A 27,500-nucleotide genomic window follows, 5' to 3' on the forward strand; every position below is an offset into this window, starting at 1 on the left:
TGTACACCTATTTCACTCCCCAACAAACTATAGTAATGCAGTGAGTAAAACTTTCGCAGTGTTATTTACTTCTGTTTTGAATAGTACAATGAACAGAAGCTAACCTGCTGTTTGGGCCATAAGATATATGGCAGTCTGACATGAATGGACCAAACACCACAAGGGTTTGAAGAATAATCAATAAAAATGGGTGCCTGGAGCTAAAAAAGCAATATTTAGAATACAGAAATACATTCGGTTGCCTTTAAGACACAACCCGACACTTCTTAGTTGAGTAGTATTAGACTTTGGGTTTGTTTGTTTTTCTTTTTTTTACTTAAAGCACAATATAGTTAAATAGTTAAATAGTTTGTATTGTGTAGTGTCATCATTGTTGATAAATACAATTAAGTATGAATTTTTACTTTTACAGTGTGCAATATGTTGATTTAATTTCCCTAAAATAATCAAGATAAAACATGTGGAAAGAAAAGAAAAAAAGAAGTAACATCAAATATAGCAACAACAAACAAATAAAAAAGAGAAGAAAACTATTATTAGCATTTCCAATGATTAATTACTATATGAATATAACAGTCTGTAAGACTTTACAAAATATTTTTAATTTCTATATAAGTATTCTGTCTTCAGTTTTACAATATGGTTTGTAAAACAAAAACAAAAAAAAGTGCACACACAGACACATACATATACATACACACATACATATACTCACATACACACACACACACATACATATATATCTAAGTGTATAAATATGTATATATATATATATATGTATAACTATTACAGCATTGCAGATTTGTTACAAATTTTTTGCAAAATTACTGTTAACAATGTGAATTATTTCTATGAGCACACCTGTATTACCTTGTAAAAACATAAGTGTGGTTTAATACAAAAAAAAGTCATGTTATGTATATATAATATATATATACATATATGTATATATATATATACTTACTTGTATTACTAAATCCATTTCTGTTTGTTGTTAGATGAAATGTGTATCCTGCTGTAGAGTTGTACAGTTACTGCTGCTGTTGTGTTGGCGTGGTAGGAGAATTATATGGGCTGTTCTGTGTTGTGTTGTGAATAAGAGAGAGAGAGAGCGAGAGAGAGAGAGAGAGAAAGAGAGAGAGTGAGTGAAAGTGAGAATGAAATGGAAAAGAAAATAGAGAGAGTGACTGAGAAATATAGAGTGAGCGAGCAAAAAGAAAGAGAGAGTAAAGTAGAAAGAGCGGAGAGGGGCCTGTTCTCCTATTAAATGGAATATGTATTTAATATCTGCTGCTGCCAATGACAGGCTGATTGGGGCTTGCATGGGAGGAAATAAAAACTCTGCATTTAAATAGCAGCACACAAGTCAATGTAGTCTTGAGTCATTTGTAATTTTGAAAACACAACCACATACACACATACAAACTGCATATGCAAGTGCATACACACATATACACATACACACATTCATATACATAAGCATACACATACGTATATAGCTATATTACATATACATACACCTTATACATAAATGTATATATAAATTCACACACACACATATACATATACCTTATACATAAATGTATATATAAATTCACACACACACATATACATATACCTTATACATAAATGTATATATAAATTCACACACACACATATACATACACCTTATACATAAATGTATATATAAATTCACACACACACATATACATACACCTTATACATAAATGTATATATAAATTCACACACACATATATACGTATAAATATACACCAATATATATATATATATATATATATATATATGTACATATGTGAGTGCGTGTATACACACATACACACACACACACACATAGACACACACACACACACACACACACACACATATACTACTGTATGTGTATGAGGGAATCATTTTCATACATAGGAAGGGGAAAATTTTAGCAAAATTATGAGCATGTAAATTCTTTTATGAGCCTATATTCTGCACTGTATGTAAGAAAGCATGACCAAAAATGAGAATGTGTGATGGTGCATATGTTTGATAGAAATGAATGTGCATATCTGAATATTTGTGCATGTGTATATGTGGGTGTGTGCATGTGCATTCGCACAAATATATCTATGCATCCTTTCAATCCTTTTCCATCATGTGTGCATGTATACTACAGACACAAAAAAACACTTACACATATGCATATAAATACATAAGTACATGCAAATGTACATACATAGAAACATACACACATACACACACACACACACATATATATATATATATATATATATATATATATATATATATATATAGACAAACATTACAAACCATAAATAGCAAATTCTTATAATTCATTTTGAAAAAGCAACTACACACACATACACATACATGCACATGCACTCACACATACTCACACGCATACACACATATAGATAGATAGATAGATAGATAGATAAAGACAGATATTCACTCACACACATGAGAGGAATAGATGAATTATTTATTAACAAATTTATGTAACTTATATTGCACAAGTAACTAATATGAGTAAGTATGTACACACATATGTATATATATGTATGTGTATGTATGTTTATATATATATATATATATATATAAATTTGTAAATATACATACATATACCAATATTTTTAAGTATATATGTATACATTATGCTTATGTTATGTGTGTGTGTGTATATATATATATGTATATATATACACATACACATATACACACAAATATATACACATGCACAAACATATAAGAATATATCTTTATAGTTATATATATATATATATTTATGTATGTAAGTATTTATAGTGATGCAGGAAGATGGGTTGGCAGGTGATGGAAGGAAGCTTCATTTGCTATTTATCTGTTTATTCAGTCCTATCAAATTTCCTTTATCTACAACACATAAGAAGATATGTACTAATTACAAAGCCAAGAAACATCTGCCGGATCTTATTCAGAGAACACATATTTAATAATGCATATGAAAGAAAACTGCCCCATTAAATAAAAATTAATTCTATCTTATGGTATTTGCAGTTATCTTCCGATGCACAATTTTTAAAAATAATTGTCAAAGAGAATGGGAAAAACTCATTTTTAGTAAAGAGGAAAAGGAATCTCTTCTTTCCAAATGGAAAATATATTGACTTAACATGAACACATTTTTATAATCTCTACCTGCAATTACAGGTATATTTTTAGTTGCACATAGTTCTTTCAAAAAGATTTCAGTAAAAAAAAAAAAAATGCTGCCGAAATAAAGAAAATTATTTTCTAAATTAGCTATTGTAGTTGAAGAGATATATAAAATTAGTAACAATTCATAAGTCTAAATGTAGTCTGTATTGAAAAAGTATATAAAATGTATATTTTTTTCTTGAATTGGAGTATATCATTTCTCAGAAACATAAAACTATATTTTTTTCATTGCAATATATATACATATATATATATATAATATATATATATATATATATATATATCATATATATATGTGTGTGTGTGGTGTATATATATATACTTACATATATATATATATCTATGTATGCATATGTGTATGTGTATGTGTGTGTCCATGTACATACATATATAAATGTAGACATCTATATAAATAAATGTTCATATATATATGCATATATTCATATATACGTATATATGTGTGCGTGCATTATGTATATGTATCTATATGTATATATATATATGTGTATATATATATTTATGTATATATATGTATATATATATATAAGTATATATATAAGTATATATATGTATATATATATATAAATATATATATATATGTGTGTGTATATATATATGTACATACAAACACACATGTACACACACATACACACAAGCACACATATATGTTAAGTCATGTATATGGAATTCATAGTGTAATTACAAAATTAACAATCTAGCTAATTAAATAAAGGATCTTTAAAGAAAAAGTATCTCATGTAAGCATATAATATCAAACCAATCATGTATAATGATGAACCTAAGAAAAACAATATTTCCTACAATGATGATGATGATGATGATAATATTGATGGTGGTGATGATGAGGAGGACAATGATGATGTTGATGATAAGGATGATGATTATGAGAGTGTGATGATGAAATTGGTGAAAACAATGGTTATGAATTCTAGTTTTGAAATTAATATAACAATTTTTTAATGTTTTGCTACTGTAAATTAACTTTCATAAAACAAAGAAATTATCATGTATCACTCTAGATATTCAATTACTTTGTAGTAAAACACTATAATATATACTGTGTTTAAATGTTTTTATAAAGACAATAAAATCATTAGTTTTCTTAGTGAACTTGACACAATGCATTAAATCACATTTGTACAGTAGCAACTGGCAAAGTTATTAGAGCATTGGATAAAGTCCCCTGTACTATCTGTTTTACCTTTCTGTGCTCTAAGTACAAGTCCTGTTGAGGACAATGTTGCTTTTCAAGGTCAATGAAATTAAGTATCATTCCAGAGTTGGAGATTGGTAGGACTATTAATGCATCAGTTGAAATATCTTGTGGCATGTTTTCTAGCTGTTTACGTTCTGAGTTCTTGAGTAACAGATTTCATCTGATGCCCAGCTAACATCACCACTTAATCTTTGGGTATCTGTTGTAAGCATTTGGTGTTAGTCTCCAGTTTGAGGACAAATTCAATCTTTTCTGTTTTTGAAAGCCTTGAAAAACTAAAGAGACATGTGTATTGGCCTTGCCTCCATCATTAAATAGTAAAAAAAATAAATGTTAGATGAGCTTCCAGACTATTTTATGTTAAAAAAAGGCCCAAGCAAATGAAAATTTGTCCTGAACTTATAGTTTCATGAGGCTGCATTATCAATGCATTTAGTTCAAGACTTTCTCCTGTACAGGATGATAGTCCTTCATAAGGTAAAACTCCAAGGTGCCGCTGATACTCATTTACAGATGGGTGTAGTAGAGCAGTATAAAACAATGTACTTCCTTCAAAGGTACAATGTGCTTTCCTGTTTGAAAATTGAACCCACAAACTAGTAATCATAAACCCAACAGCCTAACCACAAGGCTGTGCTATTTCATGCAAGCAGGCTGCAAGAAGCATAGTGCAGTAATCAAATATGATTTATGTTAATAATACTTTGAATGTAGCATTTCAGTACCAATGCTGTTTTGCTGTTGCAATGCATTAGCTGTTAAAATATATCTAAATAAAATACTAGGTGAAATGATCTCATGGTTGCTTCCATGAGAATGTATTGTATTATTTCAGCTAACAAACTCATACACTCTAGAAAGATAAATTTTAACAAATAAAACATGGATTTTCAGTCTTTGTCTGTACCTAGCAAAAATCTGATTCCATAAAAGAATGCGACAAAATTTTGACACTAACTTGAAAATATAGAAGAAATATTTAGGTCCATTTAATAGAATCTTATTGAAAACAGCAATAGTAGAAGAAATAGGCATCTATTGAAAATATTGGTTCAGTATAAAAAAGCAGCATTTATGTTTAACAGAAACCATTATTCTGCTTAAAACTTATTTCCTTTTAGTGATATCATGAAGCACATGTTTCTCCACTCCCTTTTTTATATATTAAAATCTTAAATATCAAAATATAGACAACATTAGTAATATGATATCCTCTCAGGAAATAACTACAATAACTGTATATTTCATTGAATTGCTAAACATTGGCAAGCTTTCATCTTTGTAAAATACACTCTTCTCTGGAAATGAAGTGTAGATGACACATGGCTTTCATAGGATTATGTACTGTTGTTAAGATAAAGAAATTTTCTAAAGAATTGAGAAAGATAACATGCTTAAAAGTTATCCCAAATAAACATTCTTTATAGTTGCAATTATTGCTCGAAAATTACAATAAAACGATGTAAAAATTCTGTTGTGTCTGGGGAGAGTCATTTTCTTTTTGTGCCTTATTATTTAACACACTCACCGGTAAAATTTCCACTTTTTTTTCTTATTTTTATTGTCCTAAAAAGGTTGCAAGACGCAACGAAAATTTTAGGATAATAAAAATAAGAAAAAAAAGTGGAAATTTTACCGGTGAGTGTGTTAAATAATAAGACACAAAAAGAAAATTACTCTCCCCAGGCACAACAGAATATGCTTCAACACACGAACTCATATAAAGAATCTTGCAAACCAAATCCAAAAACGAAAGATGTAGGAATTGCTAAACCAAAGATCAATCAAGCATCAAAGCAATGCAGTTTGAGAGAGTCAAAACTTATACGAATTCAAAAATTTAGTAAATTGGTAGAAAACTAGGAAGATAACCACAGTTATGGCGATGATGACAATATTAATGATAATGTTAACAATCTTTACGTAATAGTAACAATATTGGCTAAAATTTTAAAATATTTCAACCTATCTGTCATAACGAAATGTCTAGTTGTTATAATATGCTTCAAATTCATCATCAGCATATTGTTAATTTAATTAAATTAATTTCCACACCACCCATCCCCCAGTCCAAATTTGTTAAGATGGAAGAAATCATGAGAAAAATGAAGAAGCCATGTAGATTAGGATTATGTTGATGCACAAAGTAAATAAGATTAGTTTCCTTGAAGGAATAATTAATACCATACAGATAACACAACAAATATGGTTCCAGTTAGATTAGTTATCAAAGATTAATAGCAATAATGATGATGATGATAATAATAATAATAATAATCATAATAATAATAATAATAATAATAATAATAATAATAATAATTACAGTAATAATAATAATTACAGTAATAATGATAATAATAGCTTCAAATTTTGGCACAAGGTCAGCAATAGGTTGTAAGTCAAGTATATTGCCCCCAGTGCTCTGTTGGCCCTTATTTCATTGACCCTGAAAAATGAATGACAAAGCTGACCATGGTAGAATTTGAACTCAGAATGTGAACAAGAATGAAATGCCAGTAAAGCATTTTTGCCAGCTCACTGCCATAATAATAATAATAATAATAATAATAAAACTGAGACCTGCAAAATACTGTGGGATTTCCCAATATAAATAGACCAGGTGCTTGAGAACAGCAAGCTGGACTTAGTGGTTAGTGGACAAGGTGAAACCATATGTGCTCTATAATTCATGTTGAAGGAAAGCAAGAAAATAGACATATACAATCCTCTTGAATGTGAGGTAGTTTGATTAGGAAAAATGAGAAAAGTGAAGATAGTCCCATTTATTGTTGGGTCCTTGGGGGTGGGCAGTATCAGAAGGCATGAAGTGGAATATAAAGGAAAGCAGAATAGAAGGCCCCAAACTCTTTGAAACAGCCGTAGAGCTGTTGGAAAACGTTTGCCTCCTTGACATAGCCAGAATCATCAGGAAAGTATTAGGCAGTAGAAAAAACAGATAGCGTGGTACCATAGGCTTTAGGTAGCAAGCCTGCTACTCATGCAAAACTTCAGAAGTTCCAACACAACTTAAGTTAAAAGGAAAGTTATAATGATGATGATGATGATGATGATGACAACAACAACATTAGTAACAGTAATTGTCTCTAACCTAAGTAAAAGCCTGAAGTGGGGGGGAGTAATTAATTATATCCACACAAATACTTTATTTTATCAACCCTGAAATGATGAAAAGCCAAATTGACCTTTGTGGAATTTGAACCCAGATTGTAAAGAGCCAGAAGACATACCACAAGGCATTTTTGTTTCACATACTAACAGTTCAACCAATCCACTAAAATAATAAAATATCTCCAACATAAACAAAAGACCTGAAATTTAGGGGTAGGGTTGGTTGCTATTATTAACAACAGTGCTTGATGGTTACTTTATTTCTTTGAACTCAGAAGGATAAAAAGCAAAGTTGATCTTGACAAGATTTGAACTCATAAATGTAAAGAACCAAAATACCTACTGCCAAGTCTTTTTCCTAATATTTCAACAATATTGCCAGTCCACCAGCCTTACTGACACAAGGGTAGAAATTTGTGAGGAGGTGGCTTCTTGATTAAGTTAGCATGGAGTGGCTGTGTGGTAGGTAGCTTGTTTACCAACCACATGGTTCCGGGTTCAGTCCCACTGCGTGGCACCTTGGGCAAGTATCTTCTACTATAGCCTCGGGCTGACCAAAGCCTTGTGAGTGGATTTGGTAGACGGAAACTGAAAGAAGCCCGTCGTATATATGTATATATATATATATATGCGTGTGTGTGTTTGTGTGTCTGTGTTTGTCCCCCTAGTATTGCTTGACAACCGATGCTGGTGTGTTTATGTCCCCGTCACTTAGCAGTTTGGCAAAAGAGACCGATAAAATAAGTACTGGGCTTACAAAAGAATAAGTCCCGGGGTCGATTTGCTCGATTAAAGGCAGTGCTCCAGCATGGCCGCAGTCAAATGACTGAAACAAGTAAAAGAAAAGAAAAAGAATAAAAAGAATGAATATTAGACTGCTACTTTATATTATCAACCACAATGTGATGTAAGGCAAATTTGACCTCTACAGAATTTGAACTTAGAATGTGAAATACTGGAAGACATACACATGCCTATTTATCCAATGCTCTAGGGCTTTGTCAATAAATCGCATACTACAAAATAAGTTTAAAACTCGGTGAATATACATTCCTAGAAGGAAGAGTGGTAGGGGACTATTGAACATCAGGGTGCAATATAAAAAAGGGAGTTATTGATGTTGTTATCCACTAGCTTTCCAACTCACAAAACAGCCTTCTAAGTACCCTTGTTGAGAAGGATAAAAAATATGGTAGCAAATTGATTATATCTATGGCAACAAAATTCTCACAAGAAATTGGTTCAAACTTTGAACAGCCAAAGTCTGAACCTAAAGCAGCAGCAAAAACAAATATATTGATGGCATAGAGTGAGCAACTATAAAGGCATGCCTGCATATGGCCAATATTTTCATGAACTGGATGCTCCATGTATCAATAAAAAAAAACTATCACAAGCTTGGATATGCAGATCAAGCTTGAATGGGACAGAAAAGGCAACAACATTTACAATACAGGAGAAAACCCATCACCACTAGATATATTAAAAGGAATGGTCATTATTTCTTAAAAATACAGATGATAAATGTTACTAGTGTTGGGCATTTCTTCAGATAATACGCACTTTATCAGGACATCTGGTTCTAGTTCTGACTAAATATAATTGGAGACACAATACCTATTTCTTTATTACCCACAAGGGGCTAAACACAGAGAGGATAAACAAAGACAGACAAACGGATTAAGTCGATAATATCGAGCCCAGTGTGTAACTGGTACTTATTTAATCGACCCCGAAAGGATGAAAGGCAAAGTTGACCTCGGCGGAATTTGAACCCAGAACGTAACGTCAGACGAAATACGGCTACGCATTTCGCCCGGCGTGCTAACGTTTCTGCCAGCTCGCCGCCTGGAGACACAATACCATGGCAAATCTGCTCAACAAAAACCTAGCCAGAAAATTTCAACTGCTTCAAGAAGAAAAAATTCTCAGGCATTTATATGAACCACCCCCTTATCTTAGAAACTAATATACTATGGGACTTTAACATACAGATAAATCATCATGTAACACCAAATATACCAAACATCATTCTTCGTATCCTAAATAATGATAGTATATTCATTATCTGCATCGTTATACCAGATGATCATAATGTTGTGTAGAAATGAATGGAAACTACAAGCTATACACCAATTTAGAGTTGAATTAAAAACTTTATTGCAGAAGTGATGTGTATCAAACATTTCATTTGAAATTGTTTCAACTGCAGTGGTACACACAATCATTTCTGTAAAGACATAAAAATAAAATTATCTATAAGTATTGATGCAGGAATGTTCCAGAAACTAGTCATTTGAAAATCAATGAATATTCTTAGGACACTCTCATGCTGCATGTGGTAACACTGGCTTCTTTTATTTACACCTGAACATTTTCTTTAATCTTCAATGCTTTAGTTGACCTTGAGCAATTTCATTAACTCTTAACATCTTCTTTAAACTTGGATACATCTATGTGTATTCTTCAAGAAATACATGTTTCTTGTTGTTCTGATATATTTTCAAATCATGAAAATAATAAAAGATATTTCTAATTTAGGTACAAGCTAAGCAATTTTTGAAGGGAAGGTTTAATGGAAACCATCTAGCCCAGTATGTGACTGGTACTTGCTTTCCTTGATCAGCAGAGAGGTGAGAGGCAAAGTTAGCCCTGGTAGAATTTGAACTCTGAAATCAAAGAACCAGAACAAATGTCACAAGTCATTTTGTCTGATGTGCTGCTAACCCACCTACACAATAATGATAAAAGCAAAAAAAAACTGATAAAAAATTGACCCCACTATCTGAGTGATATTGTATTTTATCAACCCCCAAAAAGATGAAAGATAAATGTCTTTGTCTGGATTTGAACTCACAATATAAAGAGCTAGAAGAAACACTGCAAGGTAGTGATTCATTGCTCGAAAATTTCTGTGCAATATATAAACAGGAGCAATAGCTATCATGATGTAGATACTAACCATAATGCAAAAACCATACAAGGGCTGATAACATCACAGCGTCCAAAAATTTATTGTGATAGCCACAACCCACTTCCTTATCAAGACACTTTCATTTCAATACCATAATTCACACAGTATACACTTTGCACGACTCATATATGTAATCTGTATAATCCTCACCCAATAAAACAACAAAGCTACTTATGTAATATGCGCTACTCAATCTAGAGTTCTTGATATATATATGTATGTATGTATTTATGTATGTATATATGTATGTATATGCACCCACACACACAGACATCCATATACATACATAAAAATGCATACATACGAAACAAACTATAAATGACCAAACATTAAACGTAGTTCGAGATGAATTGACAATGATATTAACACAGAAAGAAAACATCATTAAAACAATATTATAAAGTTAACAATGTCCAATTATAGAGTGATATTAAACAGTATTACAAAGTAGTCAAATAATATGGAACAGAGAAAATAGTTAGCAATATTAGAAGGTGGTTGAATACTATCCAACAGTATTAAGAAGAAGCTGAAAAGCAAGCATAAAGGTTTTATTCTCTATTCCCAATTGAGAAAACGAGAAAACATCTGCATTAATGATAGTAATAAAACTATACAACAGCAGAGACAACAATGATAATGATAGAATAATTGGTGCATATCTTTCTGCCGATATCAAGAATTTAGCTTCAATATTGCCAGCTTGAGGTAAGATTAGAGAATTAAATTACTTTTTATTGACTATTATTGACTGTAAAGATTAGACTAAATGGTCGGTGTTGTAGGTAAAGTGCTTGCCGGCTTGCTACAGGAAGCTGTGTGTTCTACGGGAGGAGTGTTACTGTACAATCCCTAAGGACCTCTTTATGTGTGACTGCACTACATTTCCAATAGAAATAATTGGCACCATTAAGAAAATCCTGCTTATGAAGAAGAAAAAGACTAACTTTATTTCTCAAGAGCCTGGGGAGATAGATATATATAGATAAGAACATACAGAGACACAGACATACCACACACAGAAAGACACATATATATATATATGTGATAGAAAGAGAGAGAGAGAGAGAGAGAACAGTGAAAGAAAGTAAGCTATAGATCACTAAATAGATGTATAGCGTGATAGAGAGACAGATAGATTGTCATTTTCGCTGATAAATAAAGAACCAAAGAATGTTAGCTATTGTACAATTATATAATTATGTATACAAAGAGAAAACGTCGAGGATAGATAAAATTATATACATACATATATACATACACACATACATATACAGATATGTATATATATATATATATATGTATATATGTATATATATATAGACACACATATGTATATTGGTATGTATGTAATGGAGTAGAAGAAATTATCAGAAAAAGTAGGTGAGGGAAAAAGATGTATGTATATATTCAAGAGAATAGCAAATTGTTTGAGACTAAGAATGAAAAACTAGAAAGCATTGAATGAAAGAAAAAGAGAGTTAAAGGGGAGAAAAAGATAGATATATGGATAGATATAGTGACAGACAGAGAGATAAAGAGAGAGAGAGTAGGAAAGACTATGAGAAATTTATGGTTGAAAGCAAAAGTGTGAAATGGAGACAGAGAATGAGGGACAAAATGAAATTTACTAAGAGAATAAAAATAAGAAAGACACATGGTAAACGAAAAGAGAGAGAAAAATTTGTAGGGATGGATAGATATATAGATACATAGATATACAGTCAGATACACTGAAGTAGTGTAAATATATAAGAAAGAAGAGGATAAGCATAACAGTAGAGAAGTGCAGAACAGAAAACAAGAACCATGAATATACATATAGAAAGTAATGGTTATTGCCATCTAATAGAGTGAACGAACTGCAACCATTATCATATATTATCCTACAATAGTCATGAAACTAAATGTATTAAATAATGTTGCATATTAAAAAGATATGACACAGCAGCATAACACACAATAAATTTGTAAAGGTTGAATTCACTTTAAATAGACAGTTTATGCCAAGACTTCTATAACGGCTGAAGTTCAGACTATTAATGCAACAGAATAAAAGCAAGGACTATATTGCAGCATTCAGTGTCTTAGTTATAACCTAAACACAGATGAATCAGTCAACAATACTGGCTATTATTAAATGTCATCATTACTTCCTTGTCCATTAAGTAAAGTCTGATAGAACTAAAGATTTAAAGAAACGGTAAGAGCTAAGAAGTGAATGAAATATTATTGCCTCCACAACAAGTCAGACATCTAAAAGAGCAAAACTAACGTGCTTAGCTGCAATGATGATACAGAAAAATCTAAATTGAATATAATATCAGTGGGTAGTTGCAACTTAATTGCCTAGTATTCTTCATTATAAAAAAAAAGCCCCAAACTTCTGAAAAATTTTAGGAATCTTTAAAAAAATCTAAAAGTACACGTAGGCATTTTTCTTTTAACTTTTTTTTTTTTAGTCTACTGATAGAAATCATATTCATGGATTCTGTAAGGTCTCCTCCAGGGCAGGTGAGATTATTACAGTTAAAGCTCCTCTTAAACACCTGCAGTCAACAGTCAACAGCTGTAGAGAGAAAAAAATCCCAATGGTTAACTTTCTGGGGAAGAAAGGCTGAATTACTGCAAAGTGTAGGTCTTGAGAAGGGTCAGAACTACAACACAGTAATGAGAGGTGAAAAGAAGAGTGTAGGCCTTAGTAGAGGTGGCATGAGCCCAACTATCTCTGAGAAGCAGTTGCCTCAGTACAGGAGGTGGTAGTGGTGGTGGCAGTGGTGGTCTTGGCAGTAGTAGTAGTAGTAGTAGTAGTAGTAGTAGTAGTAGTAGTAGTAGCAGCAGCAGCAGCAGCAGCAGTAGCAGCAGCAGCAATGAACCACAGTCTGGTGTGTATTTTCATTCATGCCTAAGTCAAGGTCGTATCTTTCAATTTATCATAAAGTTTGTTTGGTAAATCGCATAAATTTAAATTGTAAAACAGATGGCAAACTGGCTTAGTTGCTAGAGTCTGGAACAAAATGTTTTGAAGTATTTGTCCCAATTCTCTGCACTCTGAGTTCAAATACCAGCATGGTAAACTTTGTCTTTCATTCTTTTGAAGTACATAATATAAAGTGAAGAATTCTCAAGTGAGGAATTAATAGAATTGCTTGTGTATCAGAAGTGCCAACATGCAATATTTCTTCTAGCTTCTCACATTCTGAATTCTTGGGTGGTAGACCATAATTTATCACCTGGCTTAATATCACCATCTAGGTTTCAGGTAATTCTATTAGAGTTCACTGTGCTGCAAGCATTTGGGCCATAATCTTACACCTTTTACTTGTTTCACTCATTGAACTAAGACCATGCTGGAGTACCACCTCAAAGGGCTTTAGTTGAATAAATCTGTTCCAGTACCTGCTTTTTCTTTTTCTAGTCTCATATTTATCCTATTGGTCTGCTTTACCAAACTACTAAGTTATGGGGATATAAACAAACCAACACCTGTTGTCCAGTGGTGATGGTGGTGGTGGTGGTGGTAGTGATGATTGTGTAACAAGCACAAGTATAAATTCACATGTAGACACACATGTATACATCTTTTTGTTCAAAATAGAGATGAACATCATTCCTCCATGTGACTGACTTGAAAAATTGTTAAGATATTAAGACATTCTTCTTAACATGAAACCAATGGTAGCCTTAATACACAAATAAATTTTATCCACAAATGTGCTGTTGAGCACTCATTCTCATTGTTTGACATTTATGTATATATGTATATGCTGGGCTTCAACATAATTTTCATCTACCAAATTCACTCACAAGACATTGGTTGGTCTAGTACTTTGCCCAAGACACTTGTCCAAGATGCTGTTCAGTGGGACTGAAACGAAAACTCTGTGGCTGCAATGTGAGCCTCTTAACCACACAGCCATAGCTGCACCATGCTTCTGGTTTGAGGATAACTTCTTCCTTTCCTTCTACCAGTTTTAATATCCCTGGAAACAAGGTCACAGGGGTTGCCTTTCCCTCTCTGACTTTGAAGTGAAAAAAGAATAAGTTGAATAACTCATCTTTCAAAATGATAAAACAGGTGCACATAATCACAAAATGTTATTCCTAGACAAAGAAGAATAGACAAATTATTAAAAAGAATAGATTATGGTCCAAGTATTCTAACTTATTCATAAGAAAAATAAACTCAAGTTGAATTCATTAATTCAATATCCCTTTAACCACAAGTGAATTCTTTAACAATGAAAATTACTGAAGAAATGTTTGAAATAAATTCCTGCTACCAACAACTTTGGAAAATGTAATTCATAAAACCATGTGCTTATTGCACTTGGTAACTTCTCTGATTCCCATCTCTTGACTAAAGTAAATATAATTTGAAATTAAAAAACATGTAATACTTCTTGAAAAAAAAAAATAAGTAGTTCTTTCTTTGCCATCTTAGGATTCTTTTTCGGAATTAAAATTGGCAACTTTTGTTTTGCCTGCAAAAGAAGAGCTCATGAGATTTTTCTTGAATGCCAATATCTAAAAACAAATATTCCTTGGGTAATGCAGAGAGAAGGTTTAATGAATTAAGTTATTGTCATAAGTTGGATGAGGAATTAATGAGAACTGCAACGAGACGAAGAAGAACAATTTGTCAAATACTTTAATTCAAAATGACAACATTTTAGAAATGTCTAATAAAAAATTATTTGTATCAACTTTTTAGGCAAATTTATGATTGAGATGTGTATTTCTGTATTTGTATATATGTATTCATACAAGCATATATAAATACTTACATATATAGGCGCAGGAGTGGCTGTGTGGTAAGTAGCTTGCTAACCAACCACATGGTTCCGGGTTCAGACCCACTGCGTGGCACCTTGGGCAAGTGTCTTCTACTATAACCTCATGCCAACCAAAGCCTTGTGAGTGGATTTGTTAGGCGGAAACTGAAAGAAGCCCATCGTATATATGTATATATATATAAGTGTGTGTGTATATGTTTGTGTGTCTGTGTTTGTCCCCCTAGCATTGCTTGACAACTGATGTTGGTGTGTTTACGTCCCCGTCACTTAGCGGTTCGGCAAAAGAGACCGATAGAATAAGTACTGGGCTTACAAAGAGTAAGTCCCGGGGTCAATTTGCTCGACTAAAGGCGGTGCTCCAGCATGGCCGCGGTCAAATGACTGAAACAAGTAAAAGCATAAAAGCGTAAAAGCGTATATATAGACTAGAATTTGTTGTATTAGAACCAGCTCTCCAACATTCAAAATTACAAGTGGCTCTAAGTATATCAGTAGAAATTTCAGATATTTCATGAGAATGATTTTGCTGCTTTTGATTTTCAGTATTAAATTTTGGAGTAGTTCTAGTAAAAATCTCTGATATGCATGAAGCAAGCATGATATAAAAAGAACATATTGCCTCATTTCTCATAAACCAGCAAGTTCTAACTGAGAATATCAATGGTATTTAATAGAACTGATCTGATGAAGTTCAAAAGGCTATTTCTTCAATTATATCTGCTAGTTGATTAGTTTCTCTATACTATACACAACTGTAAATCCTAATATAAAGGAAAGAAATATGAGAATATGAAGCCTTACAGCTGTTGATTGGAAGCTGAAACTCTTAAACTATAATCAATTTAAAACAAATGTTTATTAATCGCGAAAAGCTTAAACTAAAATAAGCCCATAAGGAAAATAATCACTCTTGATTTATACAGCAGATATTTGTGTCTAATTGCAGCAACATACTATTATAAGATAAAAAAAAAATACAGAATCATAGCCTGTGTTGGCTAAAATATGACAAAAATGCTGTGGTTACAAAGAAAACAAATATGAATGACAACTTGCAGAGCAAAAGATTAGCTCTTCAGCAAAGGCAAGGGAAATGAAGGAGACAATGCAATCAGGAAAAAGGAGAATCAATATTGGATTCTGGTTTCTCAGAGCTATGGAGACTTTTCTTAGATAAAATTCACAGAAAAAATACAATAGCTAAGTTATAAATATTGCCATATTTTTCATGAAAATAAGGACAGTTCAATGATGCTAATGCTGTTGATAATGAAAATGGTATTGAAAATCTTTAAGATGAGTCTATATCCAATTTATTATTAGCCAAAAATTAATAGATGTTTATCTTCTTTATCTAATCTATCATCCATTCATATTCTTTTAAAAATCTTTAATTCTAGAAACAGAATAAATGAATAAGGCTATAATTAGAGCTCTGGTTTGGCTTATCTTTTCATTGATATATATTTAGAACTTCTAGATATGACATTTCTTTTTTCAGTTTAGAAATGTTTTAGATGTATTTTTTTAATGAGGAATGCATAAGAACCGGTGCCAGACTTAAGCATAAGGTAAGCAGGCTACCTCTTAAAACCTCACAATTTGTTAGAGACTTAAAATAGGCGCAAGAGTGACTGTGTGGTAAGTAGCTTGCTAACCAACCACATGGTTCCGGGTTCAGTCCCACTGCGTGGCATCTTGGGCAAGTGTCTTCTGCTATAGCCCCGGGCCGACCAATGCCTTGTGAGTGGATTTGGTAGACGGAAACTGAAAGAAGCCTGTCGTATATATGTATATATATATAAGTGTGTGTGTGTGTTTGTGCATCTGTGTTTGTCCCTCTAGCATTGCTTGACAACCAATGCTGGTGTGCTTACGTTCCCGTCACTTAGCCGTTCGGCAAAAGAGACCAACAAAATAAGTATTGGGCTTACAAAGAATAAGTCCCGGGGTTGAGTTGCTCGACTAAAGGCGGTGCTCCACCATGGCCACAGTCAAATGACTGAAACAAGTAAAAGAGTAAAAGAGCAAATACCCACTCACAAGATAGTGGCCAACCCAACACTACAGAAGAAGACAGTTATCCGAAGGTATCATAAAGTAGAATTGAACCTGAAATCAAGCAGTTGAAAAGCCCACATCTTTTCCATAGAGTTAGTTATATATGCATCTCTATAGATAGCTTCATTTTAGCTTATTGAAGGCCAAAGTTTAGATGCTGAGTTCACAATCCACTTTTCCCAAACTGGCAAACTGAATAACAGTTATGAGTTTCAAGTTTATTGCTTCATTTGAATAAGCATTCATTCTCACGTCAGCCATAAATTACCCTAATTTGATGTTTCCTGGATGTCAAGAGTCTCTCGACTTTCTAACATGGTTATCAATCAACCACTTCTTCATTGCTACTTATATATGCATTTTTCCCTTCAATAAGTCATATTTACTTCTTTAAACTGGTTCCTCATTCAATTACTCTTATTTCTCACTGAATACAAACTAGCTTCTCTCATTATAGCCATGAACAATGATAATCTTTTATTAATAATATTTCTATAATATTAATGACTTCGTCTTGAGACTGTCTTTTTTTGCACACAGCACAATAGTTCTTTGGCAAATAAGTCCCATGTGATCTGGGCTTGTAATTATTTCCCTATATCTAACACTTATGTAGCCTTAAAAAATATTACATTTCTTTTTTGTAAAATACTAATTCGAATTTCATGGAAAAATCATTTCAGTGATGTACAGTACAAGGAACTTAGCAACTGATAGACATCTAGTAACAGCTTCTCTATATTTTTTCATAAGCATTTCATATTTTGTAAACTGTTTGTGCCTGTCAAATTCTTAGATGTAAATTCTCATATTTCAACTTACATTGTGTTTATTTTATGCATTTTGAATGAGATTCTGCAATAAACTTAATTTCTAAACAGTATCGAATTAAAATCTTACAATTCTGCTTAAGTCATTTTTAAAAATTTACAACAAAAATTCCGAGTAAACTGTTTTATTTTCAAACAAAGAAAGAACATAAAACCTTGACTACATATTAAGGTCTTGTTTTACTGATTAACTCAGTGCTTCATAGTGAAATATTTAATAAAAGTAAAATATTAAGCCAAATAAACAAAACAAATATTTTGATTTTAAGCTTATTAAGTCAGAGGAACCTGTGCAATCTTAACTTATTAATTCTTTATAATTAATAGGATTTATGAATTTATGAAAGAAATAAGCATTCTAATTCAGCAACATTGTGCAAGAGAAAAATTTTAAATTCTTTGCTTTAGAAAATTATACTAGAAGAAAAATATGAAATATCACCCATTCCACATTGTAAGCAAGCATAAATACGCACACAAAAACAACAATATTTTATCTCAATATATAGATATCTATATTTGTTTGAAATGTTAAATTCTTTTTTACACGCTTTTGGTCATTTCTTCAGCTTCCTATTTTCAAGATTAGGATAGAGTATTCCAAACTAGAACTTTCCTCTGTCAAACTTATCATAAATTGTTATCACATCTGTATTGTATCTACCTTCACTCGATGCCTTAATTTCCATCTGCTTTCTTAACTTGTCTGAATATAAATGTTCTTGAGTAAGATAAACACAATCTTTTGATGTTAAATCTATTGTCTACTATACCAGTGCCTGCAGACATCTCTTTACTGACATTTGTTGTATCAGATTTACTCTGTACATTATCTTTTATCTTTTATCTTTTACTTGTTTCAGTCATTAGACTGTGGCCATGCTGGGGCACTACCTTGAATTTTTAGTCAAATGAATCGATCCCAGGACTTATATTTTTATAAAGCCTGGTACTTATTCCATTAATCTCTTTTGCCAGACTGTTAAGTTACAGGAAGGTAAACACACCAACACCATTTGTCAAGTGGTGGGAGAGGGGTTCAAACACAGACACTCACACACAGATATATCTATATACATAGACATACATATATAGATATAGATATAGATATAGATATGTTTCTTTATTACCCACAAGGATTTAAACATAGAGGAGACAAACAAGGACAGACAAACGGATTAAGTCGATTACATCCACCCCAGTGCATAACTGGTACTTAATTTATCAACCCCGAAAGGATGAAAGGTAAAGTCGACCTTGGCAGAATTTGAACTCAGAACGAAATACCGCAAAGCACTTTGCCCAGCGTGCTAACGTCTCTGCCAGCTCGCCGCCTTTAGATATTGATATATAGATATATATATGTGTGTGTGTATATATATATATGTGTGTGTGTGTATATATATATATAGGAAAAAACAAGTCAAAATAGAAAATGCTAAAATAATTTTATAGTGAACATTTCAGTACCGGTTTCGGTCATTTTGAGACCTTTTCAACTGTAACGATTAAATAATTAAATTTAGAAAAATTAGAAGAAAAGTTTTTTTAAAGGAATATTTCTATAGTAGTGTTCAGATATAAGTGGCATTCTGCCTTTCTCTGACTCCCTTGTTTGCACTTGTGTGTTCGAGGTCATTGTGAGTTCTTGGTAGGGTGGAAGAAGAAGAAGGCTGATGAGGAGAGGGGATGGGAAAATCTGGGAGTGCCCTGATGGTCGTATTTTGAATGGTCAGTGGCGGCTAGCAGTTGCAGTTCAATTCAGGAGAATATTTCTATTGAAAGGCTTGTTTATGGAATTTGCGTAGGTGTTATACTAAAAAGCATTAGTGACAAAGTTAAGAGGTAGAAGGTGGAGAAGTAGAAGAAGAAGTTTTCTTAATCAACTATATATATATATATATCCACTAGGCTTCTTTGTTTCCATCTACCAAATCCACCCACAAGGCTTTGGTCAGTCTGAGGTTATAATAGAAGACACTTGCCCAAGGTGACACACAGTGAGACAGAACTTGGAACCATGTGGTTGGGAAGCAAGCTTCTTACTGCACACCTAAGCTTGTACCTATGTTAACTTCATTTAATTTCTCTTTTGCCTTTGTTTTGCTACTGCTTATGATTCACTCATATTTCAAATTTCTCATATGCCCATCATGATATTTGTTTGAAGCAAAAGTCATAGATATATGTTATAACAGTAACCTATTACAGACCCTTAATACTGAGTTATCCCTGATTCTGCAGCTATCTTTTATCATCTACTTGTTTCAGTCATTAGACTGTGGCCGTGCTGGGGCACCGCCTTGAAATATTTTAAGTTGAATGAATCAACCCTAGCACTTTTTCTTAAGCCTAGTACTTATTCCATCAATCTCTTTTGCCGAACTGTTAAGTGACAGGAATGTAAACATACCAGCATCAGTTTTTAAGTGGGGACAAACACATAAAAAGCACCTTTTGAGTGTTGGGCCTCACGGAAGTATTTAGCACTCATGCTGGTGACACATAAAAAGTACCTGTTGAGCATTGGGCCTAACAGTGGCAATGTGTCTAATTCCAGTGTTACGTAACTGGTACCTGTGCTAGTGGCATGTAAAAAGCACCATTCAAGCATTGGGCTTTACAGAGGCAATAATATATGACTGAGTCCTTTGGCACTATGCCTTGCTTGAGATGACCCATCAAGTCTAATGAAATCATAGTTATGGTAGATAATGGTTTCATTCAACTGTCACCCATGCCAGTGGCATATAAAAGCACCTATTACACTCTCAGAATGGTTGGCATTAGGAAGGGCAACCAGCCATAGAAACTATGCCAAATCAGACCAGAGTATGGTGCAGCTCCTCAACTTACCAGCTATGGTCAAACCATCCAACCCATGCCAACATGGACTATGGATGCTAAATGGTGATGGTGATGATGATGATAATATAACCTTGTGAAAGAGATGACAGAGATGTGAGATATCTGGTTCATTGCTATACTCAAGAAGACCCACTCACCACAATAGAACTGAAGTCCTAAAACCAAGGTACCACATAAAATGCCTTGGTGAAGGTGCTGGTGCCAGATAAAAACTACCCAGTACAATCTGAGGAGTGTTTGGCATTAGGAAGGGTATCCAGCTGTAGAAACAAAATAGACTATGGAACGTGGAATAGCCTCTGGCTTTTCCAGTTCTTGTCAAGCTGACCAATCCATGCCAGCATCGAAAATGGACATTAATTGTTTATGATGATGATGATGATAATGATGATGATATATGTATGTATATTTATGTATTTGCATGTATATATATTTATATCTATATACATATAGATACTGTATATATATTAATATACATGTATATTATTTATATATATACATATAGATACTGTATAAGGAAATACTATTCAAGGAGAAACTACTTCTAGCCACCTTTGATATGTATTCTCAGCATCACATTTTTCAGTTGCAGTTTGAGCTGGAGTTTTAGTGATAAACCAAACTGAGCACTCATAGTACATACCTATTACATTACATTTGTTGATAAAAACTCCTTGAATATTCTCTATATATATGTATATATATTTATACATATATATGAGAAATTAAAAAAGGAAAATATGCACACTTTACATAGTTTTAATATAATTTTTAATATATCGACCGGTTTCGCTATCGCTATTCATGATATTATGGTTTACTTATTTGTATATGTATTTTCTTAAGAAGAAATTTTGCCCATGTTGATGGATGTTTATACATATATACATGTGTGTGTGTGTGTAATATGTGTGTCTTTCAAACATAGAAACAGGTGTTAGTTTGTTTATGTTCCCATAACTTAGCAGCTTGGCACAAAGGAAATGATGGAAACTGATAAAAGTAGAAAAGAATTAAAGAATACTTCATTCTTCCTAACAATAAATTTTAAATTCAAAATTTTGCGATTTTCTTTTCAAAAATATCTTATGAATGTTACTTTGATACTTGAGTAACCAAAGTAACCAGCAGAATAGAGAAAGAAACGTTGTGGGAGATGTAAAAAGGAGCTGATTTGGGATACTGTACTTTAGACAGATTGTGATATGTTGTAATAGCATCAGTTGCCCTCAGAAGATATATGTTAATCAGCTGAAAGATGATAGTGGACGTCATTGAGAAGAACTGTCACATGCTTTAGAAGATGGAGATGTGTGGAGGATCAGGACCATGTAAATTTGAGTGATGGTGATGATGATGATGATGATGATGATGATGACGACGACGATGATGACGATGATGATGATGATGATGACGACGACGACGACATTGATGATGATGAGGATGATGACGATAATGATGATAATGATAATGATGATGACGATGATGATGACAATGATGATGATGATGATGATGATAATGATGATGATGATGATGATGATAATGACGATGATGACAACGATGACAAGAATGATGCTGACGACTGTTATGAAACAGAGACAATTAAATTTTCCCCTCACATCAATGATAAGATTTTAGTCATAGACATAAGCCATCCAATATTGATAGTTTGTTTCTTAAATCGTTAAATTGCTTTAAGAGAAAATTCTATCAGAAACAAATTGATTTTTCAGCAGAAATGTATAAACTAAGTAATAATAACTTTTTCACTAAAAACCTCCAAAGCTCTTCAACAATCTCAATGCCATATTATTTTTATTTTAATTATTTTTAATTGTTTGTTTCTCAAATTACAGTTTTTGTTGATTATTCAATAATTTCTATTGCATAATTTTCATCTTCAACATTAATACCTACTGATTAAACAACTTTTATGAATAGATATAATTAGAGAATTCAGTATCTGTATGCTGGAGTATAATTTTGGATATTAATATGATATCATTAATTTCATATCTGTTAGTGAATACATATTTATAATGATAAGTTATGGCTGTTTGCACTTTTCCAAATGCAATTGTTGGTCATGTATCTGTCTTTGTTCATGAGACGTCATTAATTTTAATTTATAATATTCCTCTCTACTTAGATGTTATTTTGAAACAAAATCTGTTCAATTCCATTCCTTACATAAAGTCAATTCAATCTGTATGTAGTTGCTAAGCATTTATTTTACTAATTAAACAAAAAAAAGGAAGAAAAGGATAAGGAAAGAAAAAAACAGAAATAAAAAAGAAAGAAAACTATTTCATCTGTAAAATTACATGAATTGTTGAAGCCTTTGTAGCTAAACAACATTACAGTAAGCAAACTTTCCACGGTACATTGTTCAGTTAAGTCGCCTGAGGGAAGAAACAGTAATCTATTTAGCCTAAGGCTATAAAGCAATGCTTGTAGCAATATGTGCCTATGACTTGTGGACAAGCATTCTAGTACTTTAAATAGCAAAAATATCAATGAGAAGATTTCTTTTGCAATTGAGCAACTATAGTAGAAAGCATAGTCTACATTTTGTTGATGGCTATAGCTGCAACTTGGATTTGTTTACCACATATATGCAAGCATCTCATACATGTATTGCAAAGGGAACAAAAAAAAAAGAGTAAGAAAAGGAGCTACGTTCAAATAGAATGATGTGAAAAATCAAGTAAAAAGGCTTAGTTTGCATACAGAAATTTGTGACAGAGCAATTTATATATTATACTAGCAGTATCGCCCGGCGTTGCTCGGGTTTGTAAGGGAAATAACTATAAAGCATTTTTAGAGAGTTATAGCCAAAAAATAGCAAAAAATGCATTAAAAAGGGAAAAAAAATGATGGTAATTTTTTTTTAAATCGTTGACTCATCATACACATTTTTAGAGAGTTACTTCCCTTATATAATCGCGAAAAAAATGCATTAAAATGGAAAAAAATAATGGTAAACTTTTTTTTAAATCGTAGACTCATCGTAGACATTTTTAGAGAGTTACTTCCCTTATATAATCGCGAAAAAATGCATTAAAATGGAAAAAAATAATGGTAAATTTTTTTTTAAATCGTAGACTCATCGTAGACGTGCGCTAATACCCAGAAGGACTCGATATGAATCACAACTATAAGATACCCGATTTTGGTTAAACTGCACCACAAAATGTGGGAGTAGTTAGGAATCTAAATCGTAGGAGACAGACACACAACTTCTCTTTTATATATAAAGATATATATTTCAGACTAAGTGATAGAAGGTTTAATTCACAAATGTCAAATAAGTTATGATAAGCAGCGTAGTTAAAAAAAGGCATTGTTAAATTTATTCTTTACCAAGTTGAGATGAGTTATTATATATTAATGGCACAGCAAGATTGCATTTCAGCTTTATGTATTACTTATTCTAAATATGCTGAGAATATGCCTAGTAGTCGAGAAAACTGCATGCAATACATGTTTTTTTGTTCCCTACATGTTAATTTTTGCAGTTTTAAATTACTTGCAGTTAAGCATGCAATAAAATTTAAATATAACGGCTTTATATTTATCCTGCCTATAGTAATATAGGGCTCAGTGACATTTCAATATGTTTGTTGAAATAGGAGGGTGTTGCCAGAAAATGTGAATGTGCTATGATAAAGGAGTTTGTTTATATTTATAAACAATCCTCTGAAAACATTTTAAATATTAATATTTGGTCACATTTATAAATGATCCATTCAAAACACACTTTAATATTAATATATAAACAACTATGTTTTTAATGCTTTTTTTAATCCTTAGACTTGCAGCATAAATGCAAATTTTAATAGCATTATGGTGTGTGTGTGTGTGTGTGCAAGCAAAAGAGAGGGAGTGACTAGAAATGAGACAAGGGAAAAAGAGAAAAATAAAGGAGAAAAAAGGGGGGTGAGAACGCAAGAGAGTATAGATTATCCTTGATTTTTAGGTGTTGGGCACTTTTTTACTTTCCCACAAATATTCCAATTTAAAATAGCATTTAAAAATTGCACCCTATACACAATTTCTTCTTCAGAAATTTGCAAAATATTTTTCTAATCTGGAAATGTCTATAATATTTAAAATAGTACCTAATCTCTATGATGCCATATTTTCAGAATATGGAGAAAGAAAGTGCACTATTGCTTCAGAATTCAGTAAAAATTTTTATTAATTTTTAAGCAGCAGGAAAAGAATTTTGCATCACTAATTGAATATTTATTTTCCTTCTTCAAGAAAATTTTCACAATAACAAGAACTCATCATCATTATCATTCATCATCATCATCATCATCACCATCACCATCACCATCACCACCATCATCATCACCACCACAACCACCACCACCACCACCACCACCACCACCACCACCATCATCATCATCATCATCATCATTATCATCATCACCATCATCATTCATCATCATCATCATTATCAGCAGCAGCAGCAGCAGTAAGCAGTTGGAGCAATATGCTTTTATCTCCTTGCCACTTCCTCTCCTTCCTCACTACATTTGTAGACTACTCTTCATAAGCTACCCCGGTGGCAAATAAAAGACATCATTATTATAACTGATTATAGGACTCTGAGCCAGCAGAATCGTTAGCACACTTGGCAAAATGCTTGGCAGTATTTTGTCCGTATTTGCATTTAGAGTTCTAGATCCACCGAGATCAACTTTGCTGTTCATCCTTTCAGGGTCAATAAAATAAGCATCAGTTGAGCACTGGGCTCTATTTAACTGACTTAGCCCCTCCCCCCAAATTTCTGGCCTTGTGCCAAAATTTGAAACCAATATTATTACTATTTTAGTGTGGAGGCGCAATGGCCCAGTGGTTAGGGCAGCAGACTCGCGGTCATAGGATCGCGGTTTCAATTCCCAGACCGGGCGTTGTGAGTGTTTATTGAGCGAAAACACCTAAAGCTCCACGAGGCTCCGGCAGGGGATGGTGGTGATCCCTGCTGTACTCTTTCACCACAACTTTCTCTCACTCTTACTTCCTGTTTCTGTTGTACCTGTATTTCAAAGGGCCGGCCTTGTCACTCTCTGTGTCACGCTGAATATCCCCGAGAACTACGTTAAGGGTACACATGTCTGTGGAGTGCTCAGCCACTTACACGTTAATTTCACGAGCAGACTGTTCCGTTGATTCAGATCAACCGGAACCCTCGTCGTCGTAACCGACGGAGTGCTTCCCACTATTTTAGTGTGAAAGTGTCTTCTTTTTGATTCTCCTTTCAAAACATTTTTTTTTTTTTTGCTTTAAGCATTACCAATAGAATTTTGTTAGAGTAGTTGTAAAGCGAACAATAATTGCCTATGGAGATATTGCCCTTGATTGTCAGGGATAGACAACAGGGAAAATAGGATTTTTGCACAAACATTTAAAATTATATTTATGTACATTACATTTTCGTATTCAAAATGGCTACCACACATAATTATGCCTCATAAATAAATATATAAATGGCTAAAAATAAACACCAAGTCTAAATGCACAAGAGGAAGAAGAAAATGAACAGAATTAATACAAAGCATCCTAAATACTCAAATAAGTCATTTGGAAGAATGACAACAACAACAACATCAATAGCTGCAACAACTCCTGCATGTTTCCAAATATTGCGATCTGTTCATATAGCAACTGGGTGAAGACAAACCTTTCATTTCAAAATAAACAGAATTTTTGAACCTATCACAGATACAAGAAGAAAAAAACATGTAAATAGGAAAACTTTCTAAAATGCAATGGCATTTCTTTGCCACAGGAGATAATCTAGGAGGAGGCAAAGAGACAAGTTATATATCTCTGCTTATGAAAAGACGAAATTGAATTACGTTTTCCTCGACAACGAGCCCTCCAGGATTATCTCAGGAAAAATTATCTCACGTGTAACAGACAAAAGCTACGGTACTATTTGCTATACCTTTAAAATACAAGACACGACTATAACACAGGCTGAAACTATCTAACTAGTCAGACATACACTAGTGCACATAAACACACACAAACATACATATGAACATACACACACACACATATATATATATGTATGTGCATATATAATAATAATAATAATAATAATAATAATAATAATATAATAACAATAATAATGAAATTATTGTATACAGTGCACCACAACTTGTCAAAAGTGCATATAAAGTATATGCAGTATATAAGCATATATATATGTATATATGTGTGTGTGTGATATGGTATGTGGCCTGGTGGTTAGGTTGTCACATTCATGAATGCTAGATCACAAGTTCGATTCCTAGACCAGGTGGTGCATTGTGTTCTTGAGAAAAAAACTCTTCATTTCACATTGTTTCAGGTCCCCTTTTTATCAGTGGGAAATG

At 32.7% G+C, this 27,500-nt stretch overlaps 1 protein-coding gene across 6 annotated transcripts in view; it reads right to left on the reverse strand.

Moving 5' to 3' along the window:
• The window catches only part of LOC115218743 (protocadherin beta-15-like), a 319,818-nt gene that overhangs the window by 228,884 nt on the left and 63,434 nt on the right, over positions 1-27,500 (reverse strand). For 4 of the 6 annotated variants that reach the window (XR_005001782.1, XM_036508589.1, XM_029788651.2 and 1 more), the window contains exon 2: positions 965-1,079. The exons of the other annotated variants lie outside the window; for them this stretch is intronic. The gene's annotated coding sequence lies outside the window, so the exon portion shown is untranslated. The remainder of the gene's footprint in view (positions 1-964; positions 1,080-27,500) is intronic. 6 annotated transcript variants of the gene reach the window in all.

Source organism: Octopus sinensis, linkage group LG14 (assembly GCF_006345805.1).
Source record: "Octopus sinensis linkage group LG14, ASM634580v1, whole genome shotgun sequence".
Taxonomy (NCBI): Eukaryota; Metazoa; Mollusca; class Cephalopoda; order Octopoda; family Octopodidae; genus Octopus; species Octopus sinensis.